A 23,080-nucleotide genomic window follows, 5' to 3' on the forward strand; every position below is an offset into this window, starting at 1 on the left:
AGTTTTGGCCCAGTAAGTGAATCTTCTTTCATTTTATGCTCTTTCTTACATGTCTTCAATAACCAAAATTGGGGCTTTAAAAAATTGATCTGGCACCACTTCACATAAAAAGTTCAGGAAGAAAAATTCAACTGTCAGTTATAAGTAGGCATTTCAAGCGTTCACATCACGCTCTAAGGAACAGTGAGTCATATGAAATTCAATGTGCAAAGGAAGCTGACACATAAAAGGATAGAACAACAATGATGAGTTCCCAAAGACATGCTGTAGGACAAAGAATAGTTATAGAGGGTCTATTTTTGGTTCAACAAAGTGACTTAGGAATTTAAAGTTAGAATAAGGAATTAATTCACTCAGCTTTGAATTTAAGATAAAATAATTCACTAGCCTTTATTTTTCATTAATGCTATTATAGTTTGTTGAGATGATGCATTACTGAATTCTTAAATACTTCACAGTCTAAAAATAAGTGAGGACAGGAAAGCTACTTTAATTTTGTCAGGAAGGAGGATGTGAGGTATAATAATAATAACATAATTAATATTTTATCTGGTATGAAACTACAGTTCTAAATATAAATAAGAAGAGATATCTGTCTTCAACAGTAATCTTTTTGGAAGCACCAGTGCCCCTGAAACTTGAAATTAATGCCTACGATTGAAGTTGAAGCTGCTTTGCCAGGGAGTTCTAAAAATAGTAGCTAGAGCAACTTAAATCTTTAATTCAGCTAACCACCATTTTCCTGTTCCCTTATTTACAAATGATACCCTTTACGTTCCAATTATGGGAAAGGTTTATAGCCATTTGTAAGAATACAACAGTGACTATGTGAATCAGAAAACAAATAACTTTACAGAGGAAAGGAACTTAGTTCAAAAGAGCAACCTAGCCCTATTACTTTATACATGAAACATAATTTGTTATATATATATGCTGCTGCTGATGCTAAGTTGCTTCAGTCGTGTCCGACCCTGTGTGACCCCAGAGACGGCAGCCCACCACGGTCCCCCATCCCTGGGATTCTCCAGGCAAGAACACTGGAGTGGGTTGCCGTTTCCTTCTCCAGTGCATGAAAGTGAAAAGTCAAAGTGAAGTTGCTCAGTCCTGTCCGACTCCTAGCGACCCCATGGACTGCTGCCTACCAGGCTCCTCCAACCATGGGATTTTCCAGGCAAGAGTATTGGAGTGAGTTGCCATTGCCTCTCCTATTTTATGTATGTATATATATATATATATATATATATATATAGTTAAAACAAGATTAACCATAGACGTTACATATTTGTGTGTTTGTGTTTTTGTGCGATGTTTGTGGCTAATACTACCAAATTAAGGATATTAATAAATCTTATAAGAGCCATTTGTATTAATTTAACATTCCTAGTCCTCTGGCCAAGGGAGCAAAAAACATGTGGGATAAGTTCATACCCAAAGGTCCCAAGGAAATGACTTTGTAAGTTTGACAGATGCCCAAAAGTCCATCTTTATCAGTAGTTTGTTAGATTGCCTTTCAAAGTTTTCCTTTATTCAGAAGTTATTTGGAGTTATATTATGTATCATTCTGTGAAATCTTTCATATGATTGTTAACATATTCATATTGTCCTCAACTTCACTGTAAATCTAACATGTTAATTTCATTAAGTCATGAGTGTCCTTTTGTAATATATTCATTTGCCATACCTGAAGGTAGGGCCATCCATAGTTTTGACTGGTGGTAGCACAAGTGGTTGGTGTATCATCGTAGGACCCTAGATGACAAGAGAACATTCTTGTGAATTCGGTAATAATATTAGTGGGTAGTGGGATTTTACATAACTTAAAGTTATATACTAGTGTGCTTTCTTAAAATCACAAACATCTATTTTAAATGTTTCATTTTAATGGGAAGTTGGAAGGTATTGTTTCAGGTAATTTAGGTTGCCACCATTTTAACCTGAAAGTAATCAAGAACTTTGTTCTTGGATCTCATTTGTTAAGAATGAGGATTTTAAGGCACACAGACATGGAGGATGGGGCCTGTTGTTCCAGATCTTAGCACTAGGAAGAAGTGGATGTCCTCAAATGTTCAGGAGAAAAGAAGTTCCTGGAGGAAAGGGTGGCTTGGTCAATGATTCTGAAAATGGAATGACGTTACTGATGCAAAGCATATTAAAAAAACCAACATGATCAAACTGAAGTGAATGAGGGTGAAAGAGTGACTCAGATCTTGTCAGAGGAAGCTAGAGGCTAGACCATGTCAGTAATGAGATTTAGCACTCCTTAAATATAGGGTATCACTAACAAGTGAGATTCATCCACTGCTAAACTAAGAGTTAACATATATAAATGTAGTTTACATGTCTCTTTTCAGACTCAAAATAATGTTTAAGGCAAGACGTACCTTGATTTGCATTTACACAGTACTATTTGAATTTCTTTAAAGTACTTCTTCAAGTACTTTAAAGTACTATTGGGGCTTCCCTTGTAGCTCAGTCAGTAAAGAGTCTGCCTGCAGTGCAGGAGACCTGGGTTTGATCCCTGGGCCGGGAAGATCCACTGGAGAAGGAAATGGCAACCCACTGCAGTATCCTTGCCTGGAAAATCTCATGGACAGAAGAGCCTGGTGGGCTGCAGTCCATGGGGTCACAAAGAGTCAGTCATGACTGGGCAACTAACACTTACTTATTTGTTTGAACTTATAGTACTTTAACATGTCAAATTTGCATTTGCAAATTTTTATCTCCATTAATTTATATTGAGAGGGTTTTTTTTTAAATAAACTTGTTCTTATGAATCATCAATTTGCTGCTACTTCCAACAATAATTCCTGAATTATTGTAAAGGATTTTCATGAAGTCACTAGGGATCCTTGCATGAAAACCTGAAAGTATAAGAAGCTTATATTAAATGCAATCTCTGTAATAAAATCTTTTATATAAATAAAAAACACTTGAATTAGTTTATAAATTTTTATACCCTCACACACTTTAATAATTTATAATATATTATAAATGGTCTAGAATATATTGTCATTAAGATAGTGATCATATTAAAGAGATGTGTAGTTTTACATAAACAGATACTCTGCATATAGTTAGAATCTGGATTTTCTACTAGCTATTTTTTGGAAAAAATAACAAAAAGTCTTGTCAGTCTCAGACTTTACTGGCATTCATATGGAATTTACAAGGTTCAAAGTTGAAGTTTATTTTGAGTACTTTCCCAACTTGCTAGAAAATGCCTCTAGAAATAGACATGACCATTGTTTTTTTTTTCCCTGCATGGTTCTAGACATTTCATTTTTAATCCCAACTGAAAATGCTGTGAAAGAATATTTCCATCCTTTTGGTGATAAGCTTTAGTAGAAAATAAAAATGTCAACAATTACTTCTGACTACCAGTGACGACAAAGGATGAGATGGCTGGATGGCATCGACTCAATGGATATGAGTTTGAGTGAACTCTGGGAGATGGTGATGGACAGGAAGGCCTGGCGTGCTGCAATTCATGGGGTCGCAAAGATTTGGACACGACTGAGCAACTGAACTGAACTGAACTAGTTAATATATTGATGAGATCATTTTGGTTAGTAAACATATTGCATAGATTAATAAAATATAATGTATATATCAACATGGTATTCCACTTCCTCTGAAAATATCAGCATCTGCAGTACCAAAAAATACAAAGAAAATATTATAAAGCCTTAATTAAAATGATAAAAGTACCTAGAGAAAATTCAAAAGAAAGTTAATCTTGTGCAAGCAGCACCACTGACTGAAGTGTTTAGGCAATGAAATAAAAATCAACTAAACCTTAGAAACACAGTAAATAAATGTATTACATAAGAATGTTGGATAAACCGTCTTGATGTACTGTTGCCATGGTGAAGCACAACAATGAAGTTAAAAGAACAAATACACAAACCTAAGTGTATTTATTAAGAGGAAATCAGAAACTTGAAGAAATATATTAGTTAAATTCAGCCAATAGGTACAAAGGCAATCGTCAAGTGGTTTCCAAAATGAGGAATTACATGAAGACATAAACTGCAGTGCCTTCTAGGATAACTTTATGTTTAAGTAATTTTACAACAGTAGAAAGAGAGACATGACCTCTTTCAGAGACTTGTAAGCACCATGAATGATTTAAAACAGTTAAAAGATTATTTTTAAAAAAACACATAATACATGTCATGATATATTTGTTATAATTCATAGAATGCATAACACCAACAGTGAATCATACAGTATTTTTTAAATTATTTATTTCTGATTGGAGGAAAATTGTTTTATTTATTTATTTATTTATTTTTTAATTGAAATATAATTGATTTATGATGTTGTGTTAGTTTCAGGCACATAGCAAAGTAATTCAGATATATATATAATTTTCAGATTCTTTTCCCTTATAAGTTATAACAAAATATTATTTTCCTGTATGGCAGAAAGCAGAACAATATTTTAAAACATACATCAACATGAATCACCCGTAGGTATACAAATGTCCCTTCCTTTTTTAATGTCCCTCCCACCTCCTACCCCATCCCACCTCTCTAGGCTGTAACAGCACAGGATTTTGAGTGGGTATGATCTGTCAATATAGGTTAATTCTAACAGATGTACAACTTTCATGGAGGATATGAGTAATAGAGGAGGGGGTAGGAAGAGGGTTAGTTGGACAATCTTTTACCTTCTACTCAGTTTTTATAGGAATCTAAAACAGCTCTGAAAAATAAAGTCTTTAAAAAGCACACATACATCTGAATGGAATTATTCCCTTACCTCCTATTTTTAAAGAAGATATGTATTTGATGGGATTTTTGAATTAAAGGAAATGGAAATTTGGAAGTATAATTCTAGGCATTATTAATCTATGTTCTTGGTCATGATGAGAAATGCTGCTCATCCATACCCAGCTTTAAAGCAATAAAACAATCTTTCCTTTCCCTGGACTCCCTAACCAAAAATAGTCCTTTCCTCAAAAACATATAAGCAAAAAGTGGTTTTACCATAATTCTACATCCAGTCACTGCTACCCAATTAGAAACAAATGTTTCGGAGGAAAATTTTAATTTGTTTTACATGCAAATTTGCTGTGATTCATAATTAGGGCAATGAAAATTAAAACCACAATGAGATACTATGTTACACCCACTAAGCTGGCAAAAATTTAAAAAGTTTGACATTAACACAAAGTATTGGAAAGGATGTGATGCAATTGAAACCTCACACACGGTTGGAAGAATAAATTGGTATAAGAATTGCTAGGATCTTTAAATCCTGCTCATGAAGGTATTCCCTAAAGAAACTCAGACATGTGTACCAAGGAAATATGTTAAAAAATGTTCATTGCTTCACTATTTGTAATAGCAAAATTGTAGAAGCAATCCAAATGTTCTCAGCAGAAAAAAAGATAAATGCATTGTGCATTCATACCAAGGAACACTGTACCACTGAAAAGAACCACAATTACACACATTAATACAGATGCATCTTTGGAACATAATGCTGAATGAGAAGCAAGTCTCCAAAGACTATATTCAGAAGGATTCCACTCTCATAAAAGTAAAACTAAAAACACAGAACTAAATAATATATTGCTTAGAAATACAGATGATTATGGTCAAGCCATAAAGAAAAGCAAGAGAATGACTAATACAAGTTTAGGCTAAGGCTTACTTCTGGGCACACACATGTGACTTAATTAGTGACAAATATGATGGACAAGATGGGTTCTGGGTATTAGGAATTTATTTATTTAAACAGTGGGGGGTATTAGGAATTTATTTATTGAAACAGCACATTTTAATAATCTTTTGTATGCATGAAAATTTTAAAATATAAAAAGGTTTTATAGGACAATGTGCAGAGTGTGATTCCTTACTATGGAATCAAGAACTTGTTATAGATCTGTGGATCAAAATATATAACAATGCAATGTATTTCAGATAGGCCTTGGATGTAGGGTGGGAGATGGGAGATGACTCACACAGCACTGATCAATTTTAAACTTTACTTCCTTTTGTCAGAATATTGTTGAGATCAGACCCTTTTAAGATGTAATAGCTAAATCATAATATATGCACAATTTAAACACTTTGTAAATTTTACAAATGTGATTTAGGTGTGTGAATTCTCTTTGACTTTAGGTTAGTTTCTTAGCTATATGGGGAGAATTTTGAAAGACCAATGATGAACAACCTGTGAATCTGTGTGTATATTTGTATTTATGTGTGTGTATACTACCCCTTGAGGCCAGTGAAAAAAGAAAGGATGAGTAAAGTTGTACTTTGGATTATTACTAAGTTTCTAAGACTTTAAAGTTATAATGGAAAATGTGCACCTCAAATCACAAAACTAATAATTCTCTAAGCAAGAAGGAGAAGGGAAAGCAATATGTATCTTATTATATATGTGTAATGCAGTGTGAATTTATACTTATTCTTTCATTGCTTAGAGAATCACTTGATTTAAACACATGCCTTGTTCATCCTAATTTCGTTATTATAAATTTCCACCCTTATATGTTATCATCTCTTATTCTCACAAAATCCAAAGTAAAGAGAAAGCAGTTTTCAGAGCATGCAGGACTCATTTCAGCATCACTTTCCCTGTATGTTGAGGCACTTCAGATTGATTTGGTAGATTTGGAATGAGTCAAGAGATGTGCAGTTAACCAAACCAGGTCTGCTGTTTTAAACGTGGTATGATTAAGGGAGCCCAATTTCTGGGCTGCCTTTTGAGAAACTATCCTAGATGGAATAAGATGTCCCAGTGGGTCAGACTCTATGAACCCTTCACTTTTAAAAAGTAGAATCTTGAACAATTAGGCCCAACTTTTAGAACATGATTACCATTGGGAATTGGTATTTGCTTCTCACAACTTCTTCATAAATACTTGTCACCTCTTATCAGAGGAATAACCCGTAAGCTTAACACTCAACCCCATTCTTCAAACAAAAAGGCAGTTAAATTTTCCTATCCAACATGTTATACCAAACAGCTAGAAGGATTTGCATACTAAATTTTTGTCCACAGTCATGTATCCAGAGTATCTCCACCTCTTAATTGATGCAGTTCAGTGCTGGATTTTTATTTCCTAAACTTTCTGGCAAATAATATGTCTTATCAAACCAGTTTATCTTCTTTTAGAGCCTCTCCTTTTATCGTCTCTTTCTTTTCCTCTCTTTATTCTTTTTACTCCCCTTCTCTTTTACTGCTTTCTTTTACTGACAAATCACACCCCCTACTCTGGCTTTATATCACTTCTTTGACTCAGTAAACAATGATACCTAAGTTAGTTACATTTTTACATATATGAAGTGAAGTGAAGTCACTCAGTCGTGTCTGACTCTTTGCGACCCCATAGACTGGGGCCTACCAGGCTCCTCTGTCCATGGGATTTTCTAGGCAATAGTACTGGAGTGGATTGCCATTTCCTTCTCCAGGAGATCTTCCCAACCCAGGGCTCGAACCCAGGTCTCCCACATTGTAGACAGACGCTTTACCGTCTGAGCCACCAGGGAAGTCCACTCTAGATGAGAATTTTTCTGAATCTTTTCTGTTCTCCTGAGTAGTTCCTAACACTAATCTTGTTCCTTTCATTTCTGGTTTCATCAACTTCTGGTTGAATCTCAAAAGCTTTCACCTTGCCATTTGCCCAGATGCTGTGACCAGATCTGACCTGGTTCTACTTCAAGGAAGAAAAGTTTAGGGTTTGTGTACTTTTTAAATTATATATTTAAATATATACAGTTAAAAAATATGATCCATGTAAACAAGGAGAACATATCCACTCCTTTAGAAACAAGTGAGGTAAGGACCTAGTAAGAAGAATTAAAATAGAAATAATTAAAGAATTGCTAATAACATTTGCTTGTGGGCAACATCATGGATTACCAAACTGATTTACAGTCATATTCCATGCTGTAGGTTAGCCAGCTATACCTCTAGAAAAGAGACACTTAACAGAGTCAACGAGATCCAGCATATGTAAGAGCTGAAGAACTGCTAAAACTGATAATGAATTTTTGGCCTGTACCCTTAAATCCAATATGCAATAAAGAGACAATTATAATAATTGGAGAAATTATTTTAAGTTGACAGCAATTTTTTTAAGACTTATTTTAGTATTAGACAACTATTCAGGCTTCCAAACAGCTTTTTCATTCTACAAGCAGCACTTTATTAGAAAAGGGTCTCAGAAATACATGGTACCTCTGCTGAATCTAAATGAGAGTAAACAAATATTTTGGCATTGCCTTTTGCTGAACAGCACTACTGGGAGTACCCATTTTTCATTGTAGGGCATGATTCTAGCTTGAGAAAGTGTGGTGTCTCTGCTCACTGTGAGAAATCCGTTATTTTTGCACTCCAATTTTATATGCCAAGTACCTGAACTGAAAATTCTCTTATTCTATTATTAGGTAAAGTTTAACTGCCCTTTCTACCATTGCATCAAGCCCTTCTTGATTAGTAATTGTCACATTTTGGTCTTTTAAAAATTATTTTTGGTTTCAGCTTTTATTATTGTTATTGTTTATTCCAAGCTACTTGGGAAAAAAGAAAATATATTGTAGAATATTGGATTGTCACATTATATATGGAGCTTCCCTGGTGGCTCAGATGGTAAAGAATCTGCCTGTCATGCAAGAGACTACATTATATATAAACATATCATATATATGTAAACATATCAGAATGAATATAGACTAATTCTAAAACAAAATACAATTTTTTGTTAGGCCATTATTATTATTTATGTTTTATAATAGTAACTTTATTATAAGTTGGTGTTTGCATGCTCAGCTGTGACTGCCTCTTTGCAACCCCACCAGGTTCCTCTGTCCATAGGACTTCCCAGGAAAGAAAACAGGAGTGAGTTGCCATTTTCTTCTCCAGAGGATCCTCCTGACTGAGGGATGGAACCCAAGTCTCTTGTGTGTCCTGCATGGGCGAGCTGATTCTTTACCTCTGCACCACCTGGGAAATCCCTTTGATAACACCACATTAAAGCCAGAAAGATGCTTGCTCCTTGGAAGAAAAGCTATGACAAACCTAGATAGCATTTTAAAAAGCAGAGAAATTACTTGGCTGATGAAGATCCATATAGTCAAAGCTATGGTTTTTCCAGTACTCATGTATGGATATGAGAGCTGGACAATAAAAAAGGTGCAACACCGAAGAACTGATGCCTTCCAACCATGGTGCTGGAGAAGAGTCTTGAAAGTCCCTTGGACAACAAGGAGATCAAACAAGTCAACCCTAAAGGAAATCAACCATGAATATTCATTGGAAGAGGGTTTCCTGGTGGCTTAGATGGTAAAGAATCTGCTTGCAATGCAGAAGACCTGGGTTCAATCTCTGAGTTGGGAAGAGTTGCTGGTGAAGGGAATGGGTACCCACTCCAGTATTTTTGCCTGGAGAATCCCATGGACAGAGGAGTCTAGCGGGCTATAGTCCATGGGGTCGCAAAGAGTTGGACACAACAGAGCTACTAACACAACACTCATTGGAAGGATTGATGTTGAAGCTCCAATACTTTGGCTACCTAACAACGCGAAGAGCTGACTCATTGGAAAAGACCTTGATGCTGGGAAAGACTGAAGGCAGGAGAAGGGGACAACAGAGGATCAGACGGCTGAATGGCATCATTGACTCAATAGCCGTGAGCTTAAGCAAACTCCGGGAAATAGTGAAGGACGGGGAAGCCTAGAATGCTGCAGTCCCTCGGGTCACAGAGTCAGACATGACTGAGTGACTGAACAACAACAAGAGTTAGAAAGTTCAAAAGGACTTAAAGAACCCATTTCATAGCTTACTTTTATGTTTTGAGCAATACTCCATTGAGTACATAGAGTTGTTTAATACAAACTAGTATGTGGTTTAAAATCCAGTCGTACAAGATATGTTGAAGAACAGTAAAATTACAGCCTTGACAAGTGTAAATAGTGTTAGTCGTTCAGTCATATCTGACTCTTTGTGACCCCATGAACTGTAACCCACCAGGCTCCTCTATTCATAGAATTTCTCAGGCAAGAATACTGGAGTAGGTTGTCATTTCCTTCTCCAGAGGATCTTCCTGCCCCAGGGATTGAACTCAGGCCGCCTGCATCGTAAGCAGATTCCTTACCACCTGAACCACCAGGGAAGTCACAGCCTTGACACATTCATAGGGAGGGATTGGGGGCAGGAGGAGAAGGGGACGAGTGAGGATGAGATGGCTGGATGGCATCACCGACTCGACGGACGGGAGTCCGAGTGAACTCCGGGAGACGGTGACGGACAGGGAGGCCTGGCGTGCTGCGATTCATGAGGTCGCAAAGAGTCGGACACGACTGAGCGACTGAACTGAACTGAACTGATACACATACATATTTTTTTTCTGAATACTATGGACATAAACCCTTGGAGAATCTAAATAGAAAAGAATCGTTAAAATTTATGACTTTAGGAAGATATAGTTTGTGAAAATTTATCATGAGCTTTGAAACAAATCATGCTATTATTTAGTGACAATTATATATTTTAATTTATAAAATAGTCCTTTAGCTTTAAGTTTAGAAAACTTGTAGAACTATACAATGATGAAAGGACATTGACACTTGGCACTCCTTTTTAGAATTATCTTTCAATATTTATAAATCAATACTTAAAAGCTTGAGAAATTACAGATATAGAAATATGTAACTCATTAATTATTATAGAGATGTATAATTTTTTTACAATCAAACAGAGTTTGTATTCTACCCTATATGCTTTTTTATAAGCTTAATTTACTTTCTTTCAATTTCACCACTAAGTGTTCTTTTTCTCCTTCTATAGACATTTTAGTGCTATTGTCCAAAAAGGCAACAAGTAATGGAGGAAGACTTTTGTTGGGAGGCAACAGTGGGCAAGTCTGCCAGTTTCAACAAGAAATTCTGCCAATTTCAACCATTGTTTGGCCATTTAGGGAAATGCTTCAACATGCTGTGTTAAAACACTGAGCAGCCTTCTCATTTACCCCAGTTTGAAAGGTCATGCCTTGGAATTCAGTGAAACCTGAACACATTAACGAAAGAATCTTTATTAATTTATCTTTCTTTATAATGACAGTAAAGGGGTAAATATTAGGTTGACCTAAGAATAATAAGACAGTAATTAGTTTCTGAATATTTTCTCTTTGGCAATATGTAGTGACTAACGTCTTCAGAATTTCAGCTCTGATATCTGTTGTGTACTGCATGCAAAATCACAGAGTCACTATCAAGTTTTCTGTGGAGACTGGTAGAAAGAAACATTCATTCATTTAATTATTTATTAAACAGTTTTTAAGCACCTACTAATGTAGACACTTATCTAGGTGCTAGGTATCAGTGGGAAAAAAAATAAAAGTGCCGTACTTATAGAGCTTAGGAGTTAGTATGGAGAGAACATAAATAATAACAGAAAATATGTAAATATAATACATGCTTTGTTGCCAGGTGATTGATTTTATAGTAAAAAAGCAAGGACATGCTAAAATAGGTAAAGAAAGATGAACAATAGGGTTGTAGTGGTGTGCAGTGTTGTAGTGTCAGTCACTCACTCCTGTCCAACTTTTGGGAACCCATGGATTGTAGCCCACAGGCTCCAGTGTCCATGGGATTCTTCAGGCAAAAATACTGGAGTGAGTTGCCATGCCCTCCCAAAGGGATCTTCCAGACCAAGGGATTGAATCCCAGTCTTCTATATTGCAGGCAGATTCTTTACCATCTGAGCCACTGGGGAAGGGGTGTAGGTATAGGTGTAGGTTTATTTTAAATAGTGATTAGCTTAAGCCCCAAAGAACAGCTTTTATCTGAGCAAAGACTACAGAGAGGAGACAGACTTAGGCATGCATATGGATATCTGAGGGAAAAGTATTCTATGCTCCATAAAAGGAACTCAGATAAAATTTAATCTTATCTTAATGTGTTGACCTTCCCTTAAACTTACACAAGTTGATATCAGAAGTACTAGCAAAGAAATCAACTTGTTTAGAGGTAAAGGACTCAATAAAAGAAAAAAGAGCTGTTAAAATACAGACTCTAGGAACTATAGGCCCACAAATAAGAACAATTAGTGTTTTGTTTTCATATTCAGGTGCTATAATGATGCATATGTAATGAAGAGTAGAGAAAAGGAGGCATAATAAACATTAATAGAAAGTTACTCAATTAATTCATTCAAATAAATATCCCTTCATTAATTTTTATTATAATTTTATATCAATAAAGTAATATGATACACAATGATCTTTGTTTTATTATCGGCCACACTATGTGGCTTGCAGGATCTTAGTTCCCCAACCAGTGACTGAATCTGTGCCCCCTACATTGGAAGTACAGTGTCTTAACCCCTGGACTGCCAGGGAAGTCCCTGATCTTTGTTTTTTTTTACCACAAATGTTAATTCCGAAGAGTTATTCAAATTGAAATTGATATACTGTGATAGCTCTCCAGATAGAAAAGCTTACATATTGCATTTACAGACTATTTCTCTCACATGATATAAAATTATGCAACTATGTGTGGAAGAAAAAAGGACCAGTGTGTGGGAAAAATGATTTAATGGTTTTGAGTAATTAGGAGCAGGGTGTTGTCTCAGTGTAAAAAAATCTAACTTTTCTTTTTAAGAGCACATGCTATTTCAAGACCTACATCATAGCTACACTTAATGAAACCCTCTGAGGACACACTGAGCTGGAATCTCCTGCTTCTAAGTTTGGATCCCATAAACTAAATTTATTTATCTTATTCTGGCTTCTAGCATCAGAAACTACATGCAACATTGAAAGGTTTGAACATGTAGTCTTTTATGGTCTGTATGGTACTATAACTGAGAAAATTGAGATTTTGTAGCCTTAAATACATAATCTCTTGTGGTACTAGACTTGTGACAGTTGAGAATTTTGTGAACTGTGAGCTTTCGGGGTTAACCTGAAAATTTACACAATTAGTGAATTTTTGAAGGATGTCTAACTTTCACAAAAACTCTAATATAAGCTCTTTGATTTGGTATATTTATTCTGAAGGAAGTAGGATGGAATCTGCTTCATTAAATATGGAAAAATATTAATTTTGTTATCAAAAGACTTAGAATTCTAATAATCTTTGAACTGATAACATGAAACACAGTATGGGAAATCCTTTTTAACTGTATAATTAAGGAAGTTAATTCATGTGAAGAATCCAATTAATTAAAATATTAAACAATATTTAGGAAAATTATTTTATGGATTTCACCCCTGCCAGTTCGTTCTAGACCTTAAACCTTGTTTATATCTCATTTGAAGAATTTCCTATTCAAATTAATGAGCCCAAACATTCTTCAAAGCTTTATTCCTAATGATATCACTTTCTTTAAGCACATTGTTTACTGTGCTTAAAAAAAAATGAACAATTTCTGTTACACAACCATGATAGTTTGGGTGGATTTAGATGCAAGGAAATCTTTCTGTTAAAATATAAAATGTCAAAGTTACATCAGAGCTGTAAGAAAATATTTCAGAATATCAAAGCACATACAATTGTGAGCCAAGTAGAATCCATTAGATTATCCCTTATTACAGGGTTTTTTCTTCTAATCTATAATCCAAGGTTTCTTAAATATAATAAATATATGCAGAGGCAGATTTATAGAAGTCTGACTCACAAATATATGTCAGAATATATCTGACTCATCAGCTTTTATCATTTTAGAAAACATCCTAGTTAAAGCATCGGTCCTGATCTTGGGACAAGATGAAAAATGGAGTGACAGCCAGCAGTACAGATTAAGAGTTAATAGGTTCTTTAGTCCGTGCTGTCTTACACTGTGCTGAAGTGGAGCTGATGTTGTCCAGACCCTGGGTCTTGTCTTGCTCACCTTTAACCCCTAACATAGGGCCTGGCATATCATGGATGCTTGCAAAACTGAAGATCATGCTATTTAAGCCTAGCACCCTTAATAGCAATAATGGCACAGTCACTGAGTTAAACCACAGCTATCCTCTGACTAGATTAAATTCTGGTGTGAACAGAAATTTCCACAAATAAAATACATTGCAGTGAGAACATATTTTAACTTGATAAGAGGAAGAGTAATTTGGGAAGGTCCTATGGGTATGTTTCTTTTTCTTAAAATGTGGAAACTTTATATCATGTCATATCTCTTTAATGTCTCCCATTTATAATAAAAATATTTTCATATTATAATAATGTGTATTATATTTCCTTTAAATATATCCTCAACATACATTTAAACCACACTAGACTGCCCCTATCATCCCTCTAGAAAAAGTCCTGAATAACTAGAGAATATATACCATGCTCATGGTTGGATGACATTAAGATGTCAGTTCTTGTCAATTTAACTAGCAAATTCACTATAGTTCCAGTTATCATTCCAGAAGGAATTTTTGAAGAACTTGCCAAATATAAAAATCTAAATCATTATGGAGAAAAAAGTGCAAATATAGATGAATCCCCCTAAGTAGTTATTATGGTTATTTTATGTGTTAACTTGGCTAGGCTATGGTGCCCAGTTGTTTGATCAATCAAACAACTAATCACAACTAATCTAGATGTTGCTGTGAAATTATTTTGTAGATGTGATTAACATCTACCATCAGTCAATTTTAAGTAAAGCAGATGACCCTTGATAATATATGTGATAAAGCCTTCCAATCATTTGAAGGCTTTAAGAGTAAATATTGAGGTTTCCTAAAGAAGAAAAAAATATTCTTCAAGATTTTTTTCCATGCTTCTCTTGAAGAATGCTCAAACTACCACACAATTGCACTCATCTCACATGCTAGTAAAGTAATGCTCAAAATTCTCCAAGCCAGGCTTCAGCAATACATGAACCGTGAACTTCCTGATGTTCAAGCTGGTTTTAGAAAAGGCAGAGGAAACAGAGATCCTGGTTGCCAACATCCGCTGGATCATGGAAAAAGCAAGAGAGTTCCAGAAACACATCTATTTCTGCTTTATTGACTATGCCAAAGCCTTTGACTGTGTGGATCACAATAAACTGTGGGAAATTCTGAACGAGATGGGAATACCAGACCACCTAACCTGGCTCTTGAGAAACCTATATGCAGATCAGGAAGCAACAGTTCGAACTGGACATGGAACAACAGACTGGTTCCAAATAGGAAAAGGAGTACGTCAAGGCTGCATATTGTCACCCTGCTTATTTAACTTCTATGCAGAGTACATCATGAGAAACGCTGGACTGGAAGAAACACAGGCTGGAATCAAGATTGCCAGGAGAAATATCAATAACCTCAGATATGCAGATGACACCACCCTTATGGCAGAAAGTGAAGAGGAGCTAAAAAGCCTCTTGATGAAAGTGAAAGAGGAGAGCAACAAAGTTGGCTTAAAGCTCAACATTCAGAAAACTAAGATCATGGCATCCAGTCCCATCACTTCATGGGAAATAGATGGGGAAACAGTGGAAACAGTGGCAGACTTTATTTTGGGGGGCTCCAAAATCACTGCAGATGGTGACTGCAGTCATAAAATTAATAGACGCTTCCTCCTTGGAAGAAAAGTTATGACCAACCTAGATAGCATATTCAAAAGCAGAGACATTACTTTGCCGACTAAGGTCCTTCTAGTCAAGGCTATGGTTTTTCCAGTGGTCATGTATGGATGTGAGAGTTGGACTGTGAAGAAGGCTGAGCACTGAAGAATTGATGCTTTTGAACTGTGGTGTTGGAGAAGACTCTTGAGAGTCCCTTGGACTGCAAGGAAATCCAACCAGTCCATTCTGAAGGAGATCAGCCCTGGGATTTCTTTGGAAGGAATGATGCTAAAGCTGAAACTCCAGTACTTTGGACACCTCATGAGAAGAGTTGACTCATTGGAAAAGACTCTGATGCTGGGAGGGATTGGAGGCAGGAGGAGAAGGGGACAACAGAGGATGAGATGGGTGGATGGCATCACGAACTCGATGGACGTGAGTCTGAGTGAACTCTGGGAGTTGGTGATGAACAGGGAGGCCTGGTGTGATGCAATTCATGGGGTCACAAAGAGTCAGTCACGACTGAGCGACTGAACTGAACTGAACTTGACCATCTGCGGCCAGAAAGTAGCTGCTGAGTGTTTGGTTTAGACAAGGGTGAGGATTAGGCAGGTGCAGGTGTAGGTATAGGAACAGTGAAAGGAAAAGGGAGAGAGGACAGGGAATTACCAATTGCAGATTCTACTGCTGTGTAGTTTTTCCCAGAGCAGTTTTTCATGCAGCACTGTGCTCTAGTTGATGAAAGTAATCTTATAGACCATTTGTGTTTCTCATTTTTTAAGTTTGTAGGTACTTATAAATGCATCTGAGGTATATGAAAAATATATACATATAATTTACTTCATTCTAGAAGAAAAGTTGTCATTTGAATTAATTAGCAAGTTTCATAAATGCGATCCAAAACTCTTACTGGATCCATCAAAAAGGCAGGTCACTTGAAACTCACACAGCTATATGCAAAATGTGAGCCTCTATGACATTTATCTTATGAATATAGATTAGTTGGTTTTGTACAGGAGAAAGAGTTTGTAGTTTTCATTATATTCTCAAGGTGGGTTATATATCATATAATATTCAAAAACAGAATAAATTAATTTAAACTAAAACCTAAATGAATGTTAACAATCTTATTTTACACGTATTCTTTCATCATATTTCTGAAATATAATACATAAGATAATAAAGTGGGTACCATTAAACAGCAATAAAAGGCCCTTCAATAAAGACATTTTTTAAAAATAAATAACCACCAGAAACTTGGAGTTCTACAAATGACGTTTAATTTGATCTTTCTAAATGTTCATTAAATTTTGAATTTCTACAGCTTCTATAAGTAGTCAAAACTAAAAATTTCTTGACAGACATCTAGATTTATATCTAACGTAGCATATTTCACAAAGTCCACATAAGTAACGTGATTAAATTTATTTGTATTATCAAGTTAGAAGAAACTGGATCTGGTGGATCATTATTGTTATTCAACTTTGTGCAACATTTGTAATAATAGATCTAATAAAACCTAATACACAGAAGTTCAACAAAATAGTTAGGATTCAGGATCACAGTAGACATATGTAAAAACCAGAGCTTTGTCAATGATGACCATTTGATTTTGGGAACACTGTTTACTTCATTGGACTTCATATGTAAAAGAAAGAAAAAAACAATGATTTATATATAATATACATTTAAAATAATTAGCATGAAGATCCCTTTAAAGTGCTCAAACTTTGTAGAAATGGTGGTTAGCAATGTCAGTTGTATTCAGTTCTGGCATATATTATATGATTACAAAAGTGTGATTAGTCTAAAAACATTACAAATCACTCTTGGTCACTCTCCCTATCCTATGAAGGGGCTGTATTCTAATTCTCTGTAAGTTGATTGAAATAAGCTTTTGCAGAGACACAAGTTATATCCTCAGTTATTTCCTCTTGTTCACAAAAAATTTATGATGAGCATTAAAACGTGTTGAATACCTACTAAGTGCCAAGGGCTGTGCTAAACATTTTCAATGAATGTTTCTTGGATTCCTAACAAAACCTTTTAAAGCAGTATGATTATCACTTCCATTTGACACAAAAGGGAATTAAGTAGTGGTGAAGTTTGGGTTCATACGTGAGTAACCTAAAGCCAGAGTCCACTAAGCTTCACATCTGTAATGTGGCTCATATTTTAACTGATATTGTAGCTTTTTATTTTTTGCAACTGATAAAGGTGGTAAATAAAAAAGAAAATTAAACTCATGGAGTAACCTGGAAAGCTAAGGTTATTTACTCCATCACTGTTTTGAAAGAATTTAAATGCACTCTACACTTAATATGGGTTGACAGTGGTGTGCTATAGGGTCAGAGGTACTGAGTGTGGCAGTGCTTGCATGGGATTTTTTGAAGAAGGTCCTCATTATCTTCATTACCTCCACCATAGTTCGGCCCCGGGACAAACAACAGGGAGGGAACACAGCCGTGCCCATCAGCAAAAAAAATAGGATTAAAGATTTATGGACCATGGCTCCTCTCATCAGAACAAGACCCAGTTTCCCCCTCAGTCAGTCTCTCCCATCAGGAAGCTTCCATAAGTCTCTTATCCTTCTCCGTTAGAGGGCAGACAAAATGAAAACCACAGTCACAGAAAACTAACCAAATTTATCACATGGATCCTAGCCTAGTCTAACTCAGTGAGGCTGTGAGCCATGCCATGAAGGGCCACCCAAGATGGACAGGTCGTGATGGAGAGTTCTGACAAAACATGGTCCCCTGGAGAAGGGGACGCAAACCACTTCAGTATTCTTGCCTTGAGAACACTATGAACAGCATAAAAAGGCAAAAAGATAGGACAGTGAAAGATGAATTCCCCAGGCTGGTAGGTGTCCAAAATGCTATGGGAGATCAGTGGAGAAAAAAACTCCATGAAGAATGAAGAGACAAAGCCTCAATAAAAACAACACTCCAGTTGTGGATATGACTGGTGATGGAAGTAGGTCTGATGCTGTAGAGAGCAATATTGTATAGGAACCTAGAATATTAGGTCCATGGAATCCCTTAGAAGAAATGGAGTAGCCATCGCAGTGAACAAGAGTCCAAAATGCAGTACTTGGATGCAATCTCAAAAATAACAGAAGTATCTCTGTTCATTTCCAAGGCAAACCACTCAATATCATGGTAATCCAAGTCTATGCCCCGACCAGTAGTGCTGAAGAAGCTGTTGAACAGTTCTATGAAGATCTACAAAATCTTTTAGAACTAACACCCAAAAAAGATGTTCTTTTCATTACAGAGGACTGGAATGCAAAAGTAGGAAGTCAAGAAATACCTGGAATAACAGGCAAACTTGGCCTTGGAGTGCAGAATGAAGCAGGGCAAAGGCTAATAGAGTTCTGCCAAGAGAGCGCACTGGTCATAGCAAATACCCTCTTCCAACAACACAAGAGAAGATTCTACACATGGACATAACCAGATGGCCAACTCTGAAATCAGATTGATTATATTCTTTGCAGCCATAGATGGAGAAGCTCTACATAGTCAGCAAAAACAAGACCAGAAGCTGACTTTGGCTCAGATCATGAACTCCTTATTGCTAAATTCAGACTGAAATTGAAGAAAGTGGAAAAACCACTGGACTATTCATGTATGACCTAGATCAAATTCCTTATGATTATACAGTGGAAGTGAGAAATAGATTGAAGGGCCTAGATCTGATAGAGTACCTGATGAACTATGGATGGAGGTTTGTAACATTGTACAGCAGACAGGGATCAAGCCCATCCCCATGGAAAAGAAATGCAAAAAGCAAAATGGCTGTCTGAGGAGGCCTTACAAATAGCAGTGAAAAGAAGAGAAGCAAATGGCAAAAGAGAAAAGGAAAGATATACCCATTTCAATGCAGAGTTCCAAAGAATAGCAAGGAGAGATAAAAAACGTTCCTCAGCAATCAAAGAAAAGAAATAGAGGAAAAGAACAGAATGGGAAAGACTAGAGATCTCTTCAAGAAAATTAGAGATACCAAGGCAACATTTCATGCAAAGATGGGCACAATAAAGGACAGAAATGGTATGGACCTAACAGAAACAGAAGATATTAAGAGGTGGCAAGAATACAGAGAAGAACTATACAAAAAAGATCCTCACGGCCAGATATTCACTATGGTGTGATCACTCACCTAGAGCCAGACATCCTGGAATGTGTAATCAAGTGGGCCTTAGGAAGCATCTCTATGAACAAAGCTAGTGGAGGTGATGGAATTCCAGTTGAGCTGTTTAAAATCCTAAAAGATGCTGCTGTGAAAGTGCTACATTCAATATGTCAGCAAATTTGGAAAACTCAGAACTGGCCACAGGACTGGAAAAGGTCAGTTTTCATTCCAATTCCAAAGAAAGGCAATGCCAAAGAATGCTCAACTACCACACACTTGCACTCATCTCACATGCTAGTAAAGTAATGCTCAAAATTCTCCAAGCCAGGCTTCAGCAATACGTGAACCGTGAACTTCCAGATGTTTAAGCTGGTTTTAGAAAAGGCAGAGGAACCAGAAATCAAATTGGGAACATTCACTGAAACATCAACAAATCAAGAGACTTCCAGAAAAACATCTATTTCTGCTTTATTGATTATGCCAAAGCCTTTGACTGTGTGGATCACAATAAACTGTGGAAAATTCTGAAAGAGATGGGAATACCAGACCACCTGACCTGCCTCTTGAGAAATCTGTATGCAGGTCAGGAAGCAACACTTAGAACTGGACATGGAATAACAGACTGGTTCCAAATAGGAAAAGGAGTACGTCAAGGCTGTATATTGTCACCCTGCTTATTTAACTTATATTCAGAGTACATCATGAGAAACGCTGGGATGGATGAAGCATAAGCTGGAATCAAGATTGCCGGAGAAATATCAATAACCTCAGATATGCAGATGACAACACCCTTATGGCAGAAAGTGAAGAGGAACTAAAGAGCCTCTTGATCAAAGTGAAGGAGGAGAGTGAAAAAGTTGGCTTAAAGCTCAACATTCAGAAAACTAAGATCATGGCATTCAGTCCCATCACATCATGGCAAATAGATGGGTAAACAGTGGAAACAGTAGCTGACTTTATTTTTTGGAGCTCCAAAATCACTGCAGATGGGGACTGCAGCCATGAAATTAAAAGACGCTTACTCCTTGAAAGGAACCTAGACAGCATATTAATAAGCAGAGACATTACTTTATCAACAAATGTCCATCTAGTCAAGGTGATGGTTTTTCCAGTAGTCATGTATGCATGTGAGAGTTGAACTATAAAGAAAGCTGAGTGCCGAAGAATTGATGCTTTTGAACTGTGGTGTTGGTAAAGACTCTTGAGAGTCCCTTGGACTGCAGGTAGATCCAATGAGTCCATCCTAAGGGAGATCAGTCCTGGGTGTTCATTGGAAAGACTGATGTTGAAGCTGAAACTCCAACACTTTGGCCACCTGATGCGAAAAGCTGACTCATTTGAAAAGACTCTGACCCTGGGAAAGATTGAAGGCAGGAGGTGAAGGGCATGACAGAGGATGAGATGGTTGGATGGCAACACCGACTCAATTGACATGAGTTTGAGTAAGCTCCAGGAGTTGGTGATGGACAGGAAAGCCTGGTATGCTGCAGTACATGGCGTTGGAAAGAGTCGGACAACACTGAGAGACTGAGCTAACTAACTAACTACACTTAAGCTAAGATTCTAGGAACAGCATCCCTTTACACTAGGGATGACATGGTAGCAATCACCAGTTGAAGAGGGAAGCAGAGTTGTTCAGAGCATGAGTCAGGATTCAAGGCCTTGTTTTGCCAGTTGATAACTGTATGAACTTGGGCACATTACTTAGGAGCTCTGTGCTTTAGTTTATGAGCTTCATACGTGCAAACAAGGATAATATTTCCAGGGCTTTGAGGGAAGATTAAAGGAGTTTATACATTAGTAATTAATAATGTCTATGGCACTTAGCAAACCCTCAAAGAATTTAACTAAGTCAGTAGCAGCAAGCCACCCTTTAAGATGGGGTTCTCGTGTATGAATGCAGTGTGCACAGGTTCACCTTCTGTTGACATTGGGAAGGAATGCTGTAGCAGGGAAGGCAGATCCTCCTGTTAGAGGTTGCAGCAAAGGAGGCAGATTCTCCTGTAAGAATATTAAGATAGATCCATCCAATAATGAAGGCGTCCTCTGATGGCGCAGCAGTAAAGAAACTGCCTGCTGATGCTGAAGACTCCATTTGAATCCCTGGGTTGCGAAGATTCCCTGGAGGAGGGCATGGCTACCCACTCTAATATTCTAGACTGGGAAATCCATGGACAGAGGAGCCTGGTAGGCAACAGTCCATGAGTTCCAAGAGCTGGACACTACTTAGCAATTAAACAACAACAAAATCCATCAATGCCTCCTTCATTCAATAACAAATCCTCATCTTATAATGTCAAGGATCAGAAAGCAAAGCAACCTGACAATACGTATATGTATTTATCAAGTAAACTTGACAATTCCAAGATATTTTAGTTAACTGGGACTTTAATAAAATTGTGTTTAACACATTTAAAATGTAGCAATGTCTTTACTAAATATGATATGATTGTGGTCTAAAACATACTCCATTCCAGGGAATTGCTTCATACAACTATATCTAAATTTCTAAAGCACAGCTACAAAAGTTATATTTTTGCCTTAGCTAATAAAGTTTACTGTCATGTCGTAAAAAAAGATTTGAAACCAAAACAATTTCATTGAAATGATTTTTAAAAGAAATATGTAAATTGATTAATAAAATATTTATGCCTGTTACTCTAATGTTAGGTCTAATAAAAACAAGTCTCCTATTTTGCCTCATATTTGAAATGAACACAATTGAGGAAAAAAAGATCAACAATTTTGTTTTGCTGGCATTCTTTCCCCAGAGTTTTAATTCTCCTTATTTTCTGCTATCACATTATTTATTCTTCTCTAGTACTTAGCGAAGTTCCAATTTTCCCTTCAATTTATCCTTGGAAGGGAAGCAAGATTGAAGTTCATGCACAGATATCTGCATAATAATTGGTGTCAGGTTAACTAATGGTTATGGGTTCAAACTAATACTCATTTGTAAAATGTATCAAATCAGTGTATGGATATAAGACAAAGTTACTTAGTTTCCATTGATAAAACCAAGTCTGTGTGCTCATGAATATGCTAATAACCCCCCACTGACTAGGCTGGAAGGAGAGGGACAGACACCTTGTAAACCTTAACTAGCTGCTATTTCACTATACCACTTGTTCTTGTCACTGGTTTATGAGAAGCACAATCGGGTCTGAGTTAACCTAAGCCAGAATAGAGAAATAATGACAGATTTATACACAAGTTTATCCCATATTAACATTTTTTATTTAAAAAATATGTTCCATATTAAGACAGATAAGATTTCTCTTATTGGCTCCATCCAACAACTGCAATATTATTTAGATTTCTATTGGGTTGAGTTTTGGTCCTATTAATTGGTTGTAAGGTAGAAAGCATATGATGCATTTAACTAAACCATGAAGGAAGAAAAGGATTAAAACTTGATTTATATTTAAAAGTAAATACACCCCTTTGACCATTT

The 23,080-nt window shown here is 36.4% G+C and overlaps 1 protein-coding gene across 4 annotated transcripts in view; it reads right to left on the bottom strand.

The window, feature by feature from the left end:
• The window catches only part of CALCRL (calcitonin receptor like receptor), a 133,574-nt gene that overhangs the window by 106,097 nt on the left and 4,397 nt on the right, over positions 1–23,080 (bottom strand). For 3 of the 4 annotated variants that reach the window (XM_040227775.1, XM_040227774.1, XM_040227772.1), the window contains exon 2: positions 1,682–1,749. The exons of the other annotated variant lie outside the window; for it this stretch is intronic. The gene's annotated coding sequence lies outside the window, so the exon portion shown is untranslated. The remainder of the gene's footprint in view (positions 1–1,681; positions 1,750–23,080) is intronic. 4 annotated transcript variants of the gene reach the window in all.

This window comes from Oryx dammah, unplaced genomic scaffold, assembly GCF_014754425.2.
Source record: "Oryx dammah isolate SB20612 unplaced genomic scaffold, SCBI_Odam_1.1 HiC_scaffold_27, whole genome shotgun sequence".
Classification (NCBI taxonomy): Eukaryota; Metazoa; Chordata; class Mammalia; order Artiodactyla; family Bovidae; genus Oryx; species Oryx dammah.